Source organism: Microtus pennsylvanicus, chromosome 22, assembly GCF_037038515.1.
Source record: "Microtus pennsylvanicus isolate mMicPen1 chromosome 22, mMicPen1.hap1, whole genome shotgun sequence".
In the NCBI taxonomy this organism is placed as follows: Eukaryota; Metazoa; Chordata; class Mammalia; order Rodentia; family Cricetidae; genus Microtus; species Microtus pennsylvanicus.
The window spans coordinates 34,314,261-34,326,955 of NC_134600.1; positions in this window are offsets into that span (position 1 = coordinate 34,314,261).

Genomic DNA, 12,695 nt, shown 5'->3' on the forward strand with positions numbered 1-12,695 from the left:
AACAGAGGCTGTGGTTTGTCCCCATGGATGTGGCAGGAGTTGGAGAAGTTTGGCTGCTCACCAGGTTTGAGGAGGGGCCAGATATAGATAGTTCTTTTGATATTTTGGGTTTTTTTTTTTCCAGACAGGGTTTCTCCGTGTAGCTCTGGTTGAGCTGGAACTTGATCTGTGGAGCAGGCTGGCCTTGGCCACGTGGCTCACTGACAGGGAGCTGGAGTCTGCCTCCTCTCTACCGCCTACCCTGTCTTCTTTATATACTCCCCCGGGAGCAGAAGGGAGCGAGCTTTTCCTTCACTTGCCCTACGGTGACACCCTACTCCCATAAACCCTGAATCCTTATATCAACATCTCATAAAATAAGCAAACAGATAATGACAGTAAGCCCTGCGAATTTGATTGCAGAAGGGAAAGAAGAAAGCGTTTGAAAAATAATTGGAATTTCTGCACCGCTCTATTTTGAACGCCAGAAGCCAAGTATTAGGTTCATCTTTGGATCCTCTTTAGGATTTGCTAATTTCCACCCTTTCTGTGAAATGGATGTCCTGACCTGACCGTGCCAGCGATCCTGTTTCCAGGGCAGTAAGAGGAGAACCATGTCAGAGAATTGTATTACCCAGTGGCCAGCGATCCTTTGGGACCCGCCAGGAAATGGTTTCTGCTGTCCAGGACACCCAGATCTGCAGATGCTCAAGTCCTTTCAATAAAAAGGAATAGCGTTTGCTCATAATGCGCAACTTCACATTCTGTAGGTCCTCTCTACATTACTTATGCTACCTAATACAACCGCATGCTGTGCGCGTGTTCATTGCTTCACTACACTGTTTAGGGGACGGTGGGAGGAGAAGTCTACATATGTTTGGTCTCCGCTGAGCTACCTCAGCTATCCTGAAGCACAGCACACAGTGGTCGCTTAGCGGGCAGAAAGGCGTTTGTATGGAAGTGACTGAGGCAGGGTTGGGTGGGGAGAGTTTGCCTGGGGGGCAGGGAACAGCTTCGAGATTTCCTTGTCTGCCTGTGTTCCTTGTTTAGTCAGAGGTCGATGGAGAGGTAGTTTTTCATAACCCAGTGCTCTTTGCTTGAGGTCAGTTCAGACCACTGTCAAGTGCCTTCCCAGATGCAGAGAATCCCGTTAAGTGGACAAGAGTCCTGGCCAGAAACGACCGTCCTGTATGCCCTGACAGGTGTTCCTTCTGTCTTTGTTGGCTCACTTTTTGACCAGACACTTCTTTTTTTTAACTGGTCTCACCATTTCTTCACGCTGCTGTGAAATCTGTCTTCTGGAACTTTCCTCGTTTGTTTGGGCCCCACTCTCTGAAGCTACAAAGAATGTGTCCATTGGTTCAGCACAACAGTTCAAACACTTGGAGACAGCCATCACATCGCCGACCTGAATTTTTCTCTTTCGCAGGTAGAGTAACTTCAGGTCCTTCTACTGAAGTTCTTATAAACAGTATATTTACCCAGAAAATGTGTGAGAAACTTCTCTAGGACCTCAGACACAGCTTAGTTGGTCTATTTTTTCTTGTACTTATTCCAATGAAGAAATAATTATTTCTCACAGCAATAATAAATGCTACAACACAGAGACACGTAGTTCAGCAGAGACGTGTGCTTGGGAGCTCAAGGCTGGAGCTCAAGGCTGTCTTTGGTGTATGTGACCTGAGACGTGAGAGTAGGAAGTAGTAGGTGGCAGGATGTGGTGGAGAGAGAATGTACCGAGTGGCCGTGGGACACGAAATGGAGGGGTCACTTTCTCACCCGTGTATTTACTGTCTGCTTATGAGAAGGATTAAATCCACCTCTGGTCAAAGAGATTGCACGAGACAAGAATGTGCCGAGTTCTAGGACAGCATTCACACGAATCCCAGCAGCCGTGTCCCTCAGTCTCTGGGATCTCTATTGCACACCCAGTGTTCACACTAATTCCAGCATGTGTCCTCTCAGTCTCTGGGATCTCTATTGCACACCCAGTGTTCACACAAATCCCAGCATGTGTCCCTCAGTCTCTGGGATCTCTACTGCACACCCAGTGTCCACACGAATCCCAGCAGGCGTGTCCCTCAGTCTCTGGGATCTCTATTGCACACCCAGCCATTCCAGAAAGTCTCTGTGTGTGTGAGAGCCCAGGACACCTTCACTGTCAACAAGTGGGCCCGGCTCCCTTACCACTTCCTAACCTGGCCCCAGTGAAGATGGGCAAATTTACAGTCATTCATGCCTGCTTTAGGTGGCAAGGGAAATCGCTTCTCAGGATGTCAGGTTCAAGGTCTTTGTAAATATGAGTTCACAGAACCTTCCTTGTCAACTTGACAATTTTAACTAATATAAGCAAAATTAATTTAGAGTAAAGATATTTGCATTCAGAGCCAGGCATGATGGTGCACGCCTTTAATCTGGGAGGCAGAAGCTGGCGGATCTCCGTGAGTTCAGGTCAGCCTGCTCTACAGAGCGAGTTTCAGAATCACCAGAGCTACACAGCGAGACCCTGTCTTTTTTTATCTTTTTCAATTTTTTTAGTGTATTTACATCCAAATAAGGTCAACCAGCTGAAATTCTAGCCCTTTGAAAGATTGCGCCCACTGGACTGCAGCTGAGAGTGTAGATCCTGAATATTTAATTTCCACTTGAAAAAGAAAAGGGGTGTGTGGAACGGCTGTGAGCCTTTACACTAGGATTCGGTATGTAGACAGACCACGAGCAACTGTAGTTTGATGAAGACAAGTCGCTTTCTTTCTTTCCTTTTTTTTTTTTTTTTTTTTTTTGTAGAGTTAAAAGAACCTACAAAATAGAATAGAGACCGGTACTCTGCTTGTAAACACAGCCTCTGACGGAACTGCCTGGCAAGAATGCACCTCACACTCCTGCCCTGCTGGGCCGGGGGCCGTGGAAGACAGTAATACTTGTCTGCTCCTGTAATTGATACAGCTCCTTTAAATCATCATTTAGCAGGTGCAGGAAAAGGCTGGTGTTTAGGTCTAGGTCTATCCAATGAAATCAGGCCATTGTGTGATAACCTAAGGGATACAGCAGAAACGCTGTTGAGAAACAGATGAGGAAAATACTCTATTACAAATTGTTTTATATCCTCTTTACCCGTGGTCCTGGGGCATCCGTTCTTTATTGAGACACAACACTTCTTTGTCTGCTGGCCGGAGTGTTATCAGTCGAATCTCTTCTGCTGGTGTCCTGTTGTTTTTTGAAATGAGGCTTCAGTCATATTTACCTAGCTTACTGTTTTCACAGATGGTGAAATTAGAGCCAACGTGCCTTTCTGGGCATTGTATCTGTGCTGATGAGATCCCTCAATTGGTGTGGTGGCACACACCTTGTAGGTGAGTCCCTGCGAGTCTGAGGAAAATGTTCTTCATAGTGAACTCTAGGCCAGCCAGGGCAACATACTGAAACTTTGTCTAATAATAATGATGATGATGATGATTATAATAACATGACAGACAGACAGACACATACACGGGGAAGGGGAGGAGGGAGGGAGAGAGAGAGGGGGGGAGAGAGAGAGAGAGAGAGAGAGAGAGAGAGAGAGAGAGAGAGAGGATATGAAACTCAGGAGTTGGTTCTCTTCTGCCACCTTGTGGGGGTCAGTGATTGAGCTCAGGTGGTGCCCACAGGCAAACACCTCTCCCTGGCAAGCCATCTTATACATATTGTGAATATGTGCACATGTGTAGGTCACACATGCCACCATGTGCGTGGAGGTCAGAAGACAGCTTCTGGGTGTTGGTTCTCTCCTTCCAAAATATGGGTCCTAAGGTCAAAGTCAGGTCATCAGGCTTGGTGCCAAGTATCTTTGCCTACTGAGCCATCTCAATAGCTCATTTTGCTTTTTGAGACAGGGTCTGTTTATGTAACCCAGGCTAGCCTCAGATTTGGGCTCCTCCTATCTCAGCCTCTCTAGTCCTGGGAAGACAGGATAGTGCCACCATGCCTGACCTTAAACTTATTTATTTAGATTTTTTTGAGATAGGGTTTCTCAACATATCACTGACTGTCCTGGAACTCCCTTTGTATAAACCAGGCTGGACTTAAACTCAAATTTGCCTCAAACCTTTGGTTCCCAAGTGCTAGAATTAAAGGCATGCACTCCTATGCCTGACTGCCTTCAATTTAATTTTAAACTAATACACAAGACCATAAAAACTGTAATATTGGGGCTGGAGAGATGGCTCAATGGTTAAGAGCATTGCCTGTTCTTCCAAAGGTCCTGGGTTCAATTCCTGGCAACCACATGGTGGCTCACAACCATCTGTAATGAGGTCTGGTGCCCTCTTCTGGCCTGCAGACATACACACAGACAGAATATTGTATACATAATAAATAAATATTTAAAAAAAACCTGTAATGTTAGCAGGCTACATATAATCTTTCAATACAGGTGTAGCTTATGTGAAGTCTAAACCTTATCTAACTCCTTAATCATTCACCGTTCTTCCATGGTAGAAAGTCTTTTTACAGCAGCAGAAATAGACACTGGACTCGGTTTAGCATCTGAAACCCCAAAGCCCACCCCCCCCAGTGACACACTTCCTCCAACAAGGCCACACCTCCTAATCCCTGTCAAGTAACACCACTCCCCAATGACCAGGCGTTCAAACCTACAAGCCCGTGGAGGCCATCCTTACACAAACCACCACAGTTGTTTCTGTGGACATTTGATACATTTGTGATGTTCTTGTAGCCAGTAGATGGTTTTCTTTGTGAAAGGTTCAAAAATTTTGTCAACATTTTATCCGGTGGTATATATTATCGACAAGTTGGGGGAATTCTTTATATATCCTGGACACCAGTCTCTGATGAGATGTGTGCTTATCAATGAGTTTCTTCTTTGACTGCATCCATCTTGAACCCCATTCTATAGCATCTGTGAACGGAGACAAGCTAGGTCAGCACGGTTCACCCAAAGATCCTTAGAAGTCTGTGAAATCAATGCCTGTTAGTCAAGTGGGAGAGTGCGTGCCTAGCACGCATGGTGGAGGCAGGAGGACCCGAAATTTTATCCCCAGATACACAGTGAGTTCCAAGCCAGCCTGGGCTGTGTGAAACCCCTCCTAGGGGATGTCTTTCCTTGAAGCTATAGCAAGGCAGAAACTTGCTAAGTGTCGGGAGCTGTGCATCTCAATTTTCTGCATCAAGGGTCATTCAGGGTGGAAGGGTACTACTGTCCCTAGTTTATTGCGAAACATCAGTCTCATCACGGACTCTGCCCTATGAGGTGAAACATGAAACAGATTTAAAAGCAGCAAAAGAAAAAACCATTTTACTCTTCCATAGTTCTCTGGAGAAGCAGCAGCACTGTTTACGATGACACTTAGAACCGTCCTCTCCTCTCTATGAGCTTCCCTATACGGTCTCCATTTGCACCCGAACTGGATGACCACAACGTCGCCCAGCTGGCCACCCAGCCTAGTCTTTCCGCTCAGGTCCATGCTACACTCTTTGGTGTCATTAATCTTCTTAATAAAGGCCTTTCACCAGGCACGCCTTGCTCCTGGAACTTCAGTGGTTTCATTGTAAGTATTTTGGTCCTGAGAACCCAAGGTTCTCTACGCCACCCACCCTGCCCCCGCCTGCCTGTTCTGCTCTCTTTTCCAAACTGCACGTGAATTCCTGTGCAGTCCCTGGATAGTGGTTCCCTCTTCCCTTCCCTCTTCCCTTCCTCCCTTCCTTCCCTTTAGCCCTTAAGGCCCACGGCTCAAAACCTAGCTCAAGTTCTCTCTGTGAAATGTTTTGTAACTTTCTTCATGGGAGGTGAACCTTACGTTTGAGTAAATGTCTCAATGTTACATCGGCAATGGAAACATTTGCTGGCCCCCATGGGCTGAAAACCCAAACCCAGCTTTTACCATTACAGAAGTTTGGTTCTTGTTCACTGACAATGGCGTTTCTCTTCTAGCCGGGTGCCGTATGCTGTCTCCTTTTGGGGATCTGTGTGAAGGAGCTAAGGAGCTCTGGCATCCCCGTCATCAGAGTACCCAGTTGTCTGGGGCATCACCCTCAGATAGGAGTTGTAGAGAGTACAAAATCACACTTACTCCTTGCCACTTAGGTCAGAGTGGCACCTCACACCAGCGCAGGGCTCCACCCTGTGCGGGGAAACACACTCCTGGTTGAGTGTCTGTCTGTCTGTCTGTCTTCAGCTACTTTCCCAAGAGAAACCCAATGCTGGGGATTGTAGTTGGTTTTTGCTTTTTTTACTCTTGGCTCTTAGGGGGCTGCCACCCAGCTCCCAAATAAATCCATGGAGACCTATTCTTACTTATGAAATCCCAGCCTTAGCTTGCTTTGTTTCTAGCCAGCCTTTCTTAACTTAAATTATCCTATCTATCTTTTGCCTCTGAGCTTTTACCATTCTCTATTCGATATGCCTTTCTTTTCTTACTCTGTGGATGGTTGTTTGGTTGGGTGGCTGGTCCCCGGTATCCTCCTCTCCTTCTTTCTTCTTCTCCCTCTATCCTTTCTTCTCTCAAGCCTAGATTTATCCTATTAATTCTCTCTGCCTGTCAGCTCTGTGTAACTCTCTCTTCTGCCTAGCTTTTGACCGTTCAGCTCTTTATTAGACCAATCAGATGGTTTAGACAGGCAAAGACTGTAACATAAAAGAACTCAGCACATCTTTGCATCATTAAACAAATATTCCACAGAATAAACAAATGTAACACATCTTAAACTAATATTCCACCACAGGGGACAGGGGCTCAGTTGGTAAGGTGTTGGGGGCTGTGGACCCCCAGATTCTGAATTTCTTGTCAACAACTTGTTTTCCTCTGCTCTGAGCAGCCTGCAGCTGCTCTGAGCACGAGACCCTGATGGCAGGGGAGTGGGTTCTGGTGAGTCTGCAGCTGAAAAATCCCGAGAGCTGGGGTGAGGCCAGAGTCCTATATAATCTGCCCCTGAGCACAATAAAGTGGGCATTTTTGTTTCAAGAATGACCTGTGTCCCCGAGTCTCTGTCTGTGTGTGCGTGTGTTTTTAAGTATCCAGCCCATTTCCCAGCTCACGAACCATACCATGTAGGGAGTAGCGCGTAGAGCAGAGGTACCCAGGCGTTACAGTAAGGACACTTGCCTTTCAAGAGGACCCAAGTTTGATTGTTAGCGTCCAGGTAAAAACCCACGTGTGGTAGCGTGTTTGTAATCTCAGAGCTAGGGAGGCAGAGCCAGGAGGGCCCTTGGGACTCTCTTGTAGCCTGTCTAGTTTAATTGGGGAGCTCCGTAGACACAGACAGACTCACACCTCCTAAGAATACCACTCCCTATGAGATTATGAGGGTCAATCACATTCAAATACCACAGTGTCCTGCTTAGTTGATTCAGTGACCCATGTTCTCCTGGTGTCCTCTATCCCTTCCGACTCCTACAGTTTTTCTTCGCCTTGTTCCTCAGGGTTCCCTGAGCTTTGAGGGGAGGGACCCAATTTAGACACCCTTTCCTCGTAACATCTGGCTGTGGGTCTCGGCATCTGCTCCCATCTGCTTCCGGAGAAAGCCTCTCTGAGGGTGACTGGACAAGGCACTGATCTCTGACTAGAGCAGAATATCTTTAGGAACCATTTCCTTCTATTTTTATTTTATTTTATTGAATTTTTTTGCCAGTCATGTTTGGTTCTACCTAAGGTCTCTGGGCTGTTTCGGTTTCTCTTACTGGCCATCCAGGCAGTATAGGGTATGGGCTCTCTCTCATGGAGTGGGCCTCAAGTTAAACCAGACTTTGGCCACTACCACAAGTTCTGAGCCACCATGGCCCCGGCATGTTGTGTGATGTTTTACTCTTTTTATTCTTTGGGGGACCTGCCACCCAGATCCTAAATAAATCACACACAGAAGTTAGAAATGTGTGGCCTCAGCTTGGCTTGCTTCTTGCCAGCTTTTCTTAAATTATCCCGACTACCTTTTGCTTCTGTGTTTTTTTCTTTTCTTACTTTTGTATACCTGTCTTTACTTCTTTCTCTGTGGATTGCTGTGTAGCTGGGTGGCTGGCCCCTGACGTCCTCTTCTTGTTCTCTTGCTCCTCATTCTTCCTCCTCTTCCTTCTACTTACACTCTGCCTGTCAGCCCTGCCTACCCTTGCTCCTGCCTCGCTATTGGCCGTTCATCTCTTTATTAGGACCATCAGGTGTTTTAGACAGGCACAGTAACACAGCTTCACAGAATTGAACAAATGCAGCGTAAACAAAAGTCACACATGTGTAAATAATGTTTCCAACACCAGCACATCTTTTAGGCAGGATAGATTGTAGGGAGAGGATTTCATGGCAGGGTTGGTGTACCGGTTGCTCTTTCTGTAGCCTGCAGAGTGTCTTCTTGCACCAAAGGTGCTAGAATGTACGTACATTTGGGTGAAGACCCTAAGCCCACACCATTTTTGACCTCTCTGCTCTGTGAGCTACGTTGTTTCAGCAATGGGGCCCCACTGTTAGTTTTCAGAGGGTGCCCTTCTGTGCTATTATCGCCTGGGTTGTTTGGGATCTCCACAGGATCTCCTTGGTCAACAACTCTACCGAATGGGACCCAGTCTCCCCACTGGAAGCCTTGCCTAGTTACAGAAGGTAGCCAGTTCAGACTCCATATCTTCTAATACAAGGAGTCCTCACTAGGACCACCCTCATAGGTTATAGGTTTCCACACTGTCTCCCAAGTGCCCCCCAATTCCAGCCATCTCTCCCCTATCACCTGATTCCCTGTCCCCACCTGCCCACAGCCTACCTCCCAGAGTCTATTCTATTTCCCCGTCCCGGGGAGATCCACGCTTCCCCCCAAAAGGCCTCCTCTTTACCTAACCTCTCTGTGTCTACAGATTATAGCTTTATCATCATTTACTTAACATCCAATATCCACTTATAAGTGACTATGTAGCAAATTTGTCTTTCTGGGTCTGGGTCACCTCACTCAGGAGGATTTTTTTCTAGTTGCACCCATTTGCCTGCAGATGTCATGAAGCCATTGTTTTTAAAACAGCCGAGTAGTACTCCATTGTGTAAATGTACCACAAGATCTTTATCTGTTCTTCAGCTGAGGGAAATCTAGGTTGTTTTCAGTTTCTGGCTATTATAAATATAGCCTCAATGAACATAGTTTAAAACGTGCCCTTGTGGTAGAATGGATTATCCTTTGTGTATTTGACCAAGGGTGGTATAGTGGTCTTGAAGTAGATTGACCTTTAATTATCTGAGGAACTGCTGTATTGATCGGCATAGTGGTTGTACAAGTTTGCTCCCACCAGCAGTGGAGGAGTGTTCCCCTGGCTCTGCATCCTCTCAGGACGTACCTGTCACTTGCGTTACTGATCTGAGCCATTCTGACAGGTGTAAGATAGAAACTCAGTCATTTTGATTTACATTTCCCTGATGGCTAAGGATGGCGAACATTTCTTTAAGTGTCTCTTGGCCATTTGAGGTCGCTCTATTAAGAATTCTGTTTAGATCTGCACCCTATTTTTTAAATTGGATTTTAAAATATATCTAGTTCTTCGAGTTCTTTATAAATTTTGGATATTACACCTCTATCAGATTTGGAGTTGGTTTTAAAAAAGCCATTTTGTAGGCTGCCCTTTTGTCTGATTGATGGTATCCTTTACCTTACAAAAGATTTTAATTTTTAATCTTCTTCTTCCAATATAGTATTTTTTATTAATTATTTGGGAATTTCATACATTTCACCCTTACCATACTCATCTCCCCCCTCCCACACCCCCAGGTCTACCCTCCTACTCTTGTGTCTTCCCCTGAAAAAGAAGTAAAAAAAATCACACCAACTCCGATTTGTGGTGCCATTGTTCACACTGGAGCATGGTCAAACTCCCAGTGGCCAGCCCTTTAGAGATGATTGAGTCCTTCCCACCCCCACCCCGAAGCCATCAGCTGTGAAGAGCTAACTTCAGCATCTGTAGCACAGTTTTCAAAGGCTCTGCAACGGCTTCCTGTCTGGACTGTTTCTTTCTTTTGGTGGTGGTGGTGGTGGTGTGTGGGTGGTGTCACAGAAACCTTCAGTGTTTCTAATTCTCAAGTATGAGTCTGCAGCTATCAATTACACTGCAGAAGAAACTTCCCTTCCCATAACAGACCATGGCAGCATGGATCACGGACTTGCACCACGGACATCGGCATTGCCTCTGGCGGCTGCAGCACGGACCACAGACACTAACCCTGGCTGTAGCCAAGATCGCCGACACCATCATGGCCTCTGGCAGTGCCGTGAACCACGAAGGTCTTTTGAGGAGCCCTATCTCGGACGGACGTCCTGCTCGTATTCAGAGCCAGGGCAATGGTGTGCCCGCCAGGATCGCAGGTTCCGAGGCAGAGCCTGTGAGAGCTCCAGGCCCCTGCAAACACCCGCCCGCCATACTCTATTTACAACATGCTCCCGACCTATCACCTCCTTTGCCATCAGCAGCGTCTGCCTCTCTCCACAGGAGTTCTGCCATCCTTTTCACCTCTCCATGGCACTTTTGTTCATCAAGGTGGCCTTGCAAACTCCCCTGTGCCACAGAGTATCTTACTTTTTATTTTTTGCCCAAACAGTTTTACATGCAAATAGTTATTGCAACAAGTCACTGGTCTTGTTCAAAGTTTCTGGTTTCTGAAGCACCATACATACTAGACTATCACTGAGACTCCTCTTGGATAGAAAGTAAGTACAATAACCATATATAATACATACAGGCAGTAAGTACATCTACATTATCTGGTCCATTTACATTAGACAAATTCAGAGAAAATACTCTATCTTGGTGAGTCCAAAATCTTGTACCTAATTTACTTTCTATCCTAACTTGCATTACCAACGCAAACTATCTTTTTCTGTCTTTAAACCGTATACAATTTACACATATTTTGTGAGTTTCTTTTCTGAACTTGTTAACAAGAAGACCTATATCTATCTAGTCTTCAGTTCTACCAGAGCCCGAGAAGGAAATAGTATTAACCGAGTAAGCAGGAAGTACAAGCAAGCGACTTCCAAAAAATGGAACATCGGGGCACCTACCTTCAGCTTACAGGCCTAGAATATTGGACAGACTTTGTTATGAAGCAGGATTTCTGAAGGACTGTCCTGCCTCGTCTTGACAAGGTTTTGTAGTCACTCTCTCTTGTGTCTGACTTGTCCAATTTTCACAGCATACTGTCAGCAAGAGCACTTTCTTTCCCAGTGGCTTACTTCAGCCACCAAGAAAGTGAACTCCATGTGGAGTTTCTTTGATGCCCACCATCTTCTCTGAAGTAGATTGGTGCTGCCAGGAGCAGACCTGTCTCATTGTTATAAAGAAAAATCCTACGTTATTAAAACATCTTAAATGCCATATTCTGTAGATCTCTGAAATATGTGAAGATGACTTATCTACTTAAAATATATCTCTGTTTGACCTTGTAAACATACTTAATATGACTACAAGTTCAATTATAACAGGTGACTAATTACTAGCCTGCATTTCCTTATTATCCTAAACAGTTGGCAATAATAACATTCAAGAACTAGAAATTTGCATTATCTTGTTAGATGAGCTGTCTGAGTACAATAACTTGAACAAGTGTAGCAATGTATATAGAGTATGTTCTAACAAAATTAATCTCAAATTTGTATCGATATACAAAATTTGTATACAATATACAAAATACAATCTGATGTAAAATATTTCAAACTAGTAGTTGCTGTTTTAAAAGTAGATTCAATAAGCTACCTTTTTATCTTACCATATTTATATCCTCTCTTCTTTCTTTTCAGAGTAGATTAAATAATCTTCCCTTTTATCCTATCATATCTGTATCCCCCTTTGCCTATTCAAAACAAGAACCCTGAATCTAACCTCCATTACCAATTACAACTTGTAACCAATCCCCCTAAACAATGACAGATATCCATAACCCATTGAATGACTAAGAACCACCCACCTCTTGGGAATGTGGGCATCAGTACGTCTGGTTTTATGTTGAGGTCTTTGGTCCACTTAGACTTGAGTTTTGTGCAGGGTGAGAAATAAAGATGCATTTGCCTTTTTCTACATGCCAACATCCAGGTTGACCATCGTTGACGATGCTTTCTTTTCCCCAGTGCGTATTTCTGTCTTCTTCATAAACACTCAGGTGTCCAGAGGAGTGTGGATTTATGCATGGGTCATAGATTATATTCTATTGATCAACCCTTCTATTGCATGCCAATACCCTGCTGTTTTCGTTACTATAGCTCTGCAGTAGAGCTTGAAGTCAGGGATGCTGATACCTCTGGCAGTTCTTTCATTGTTCAGGATTATTTTAGCTATCCTGGGGGTTTTGCTTTTCCAGATGAAGTTGAAACTTGTCCTTTCAAGGTCTGTAAAGAATTGTGTTGGGATTTTGATGGGGATTGCATTTAACCTGTTGATTGCTTTTGGTAGGATGACCATTTTTACTATGCTATTCCTGCAGATCCATGAGCATGGGAGATCTTTCCATATCTTCTGATACCTTCTCTAGTCTCTTTCTTCAAAGACTCAAAGTTTTTATCATATGAGCCTTTCAGTTGCTTGGTTAGAATTATCTCAAGATGTTTTATATTATTTGAGGGTCTTGTGAAGGGTGTTGTTTCTCTGATTTATTTCTTTACTTGGTTCAGGAGTTTAAGGAAAAAGTTTCTAGTGAGCACAGTGAAGATGAAGACATATTGACATATAAGGGAGAGCCAAGGTATTTTTGGGTAAGAGAAGTTTGCTCTGG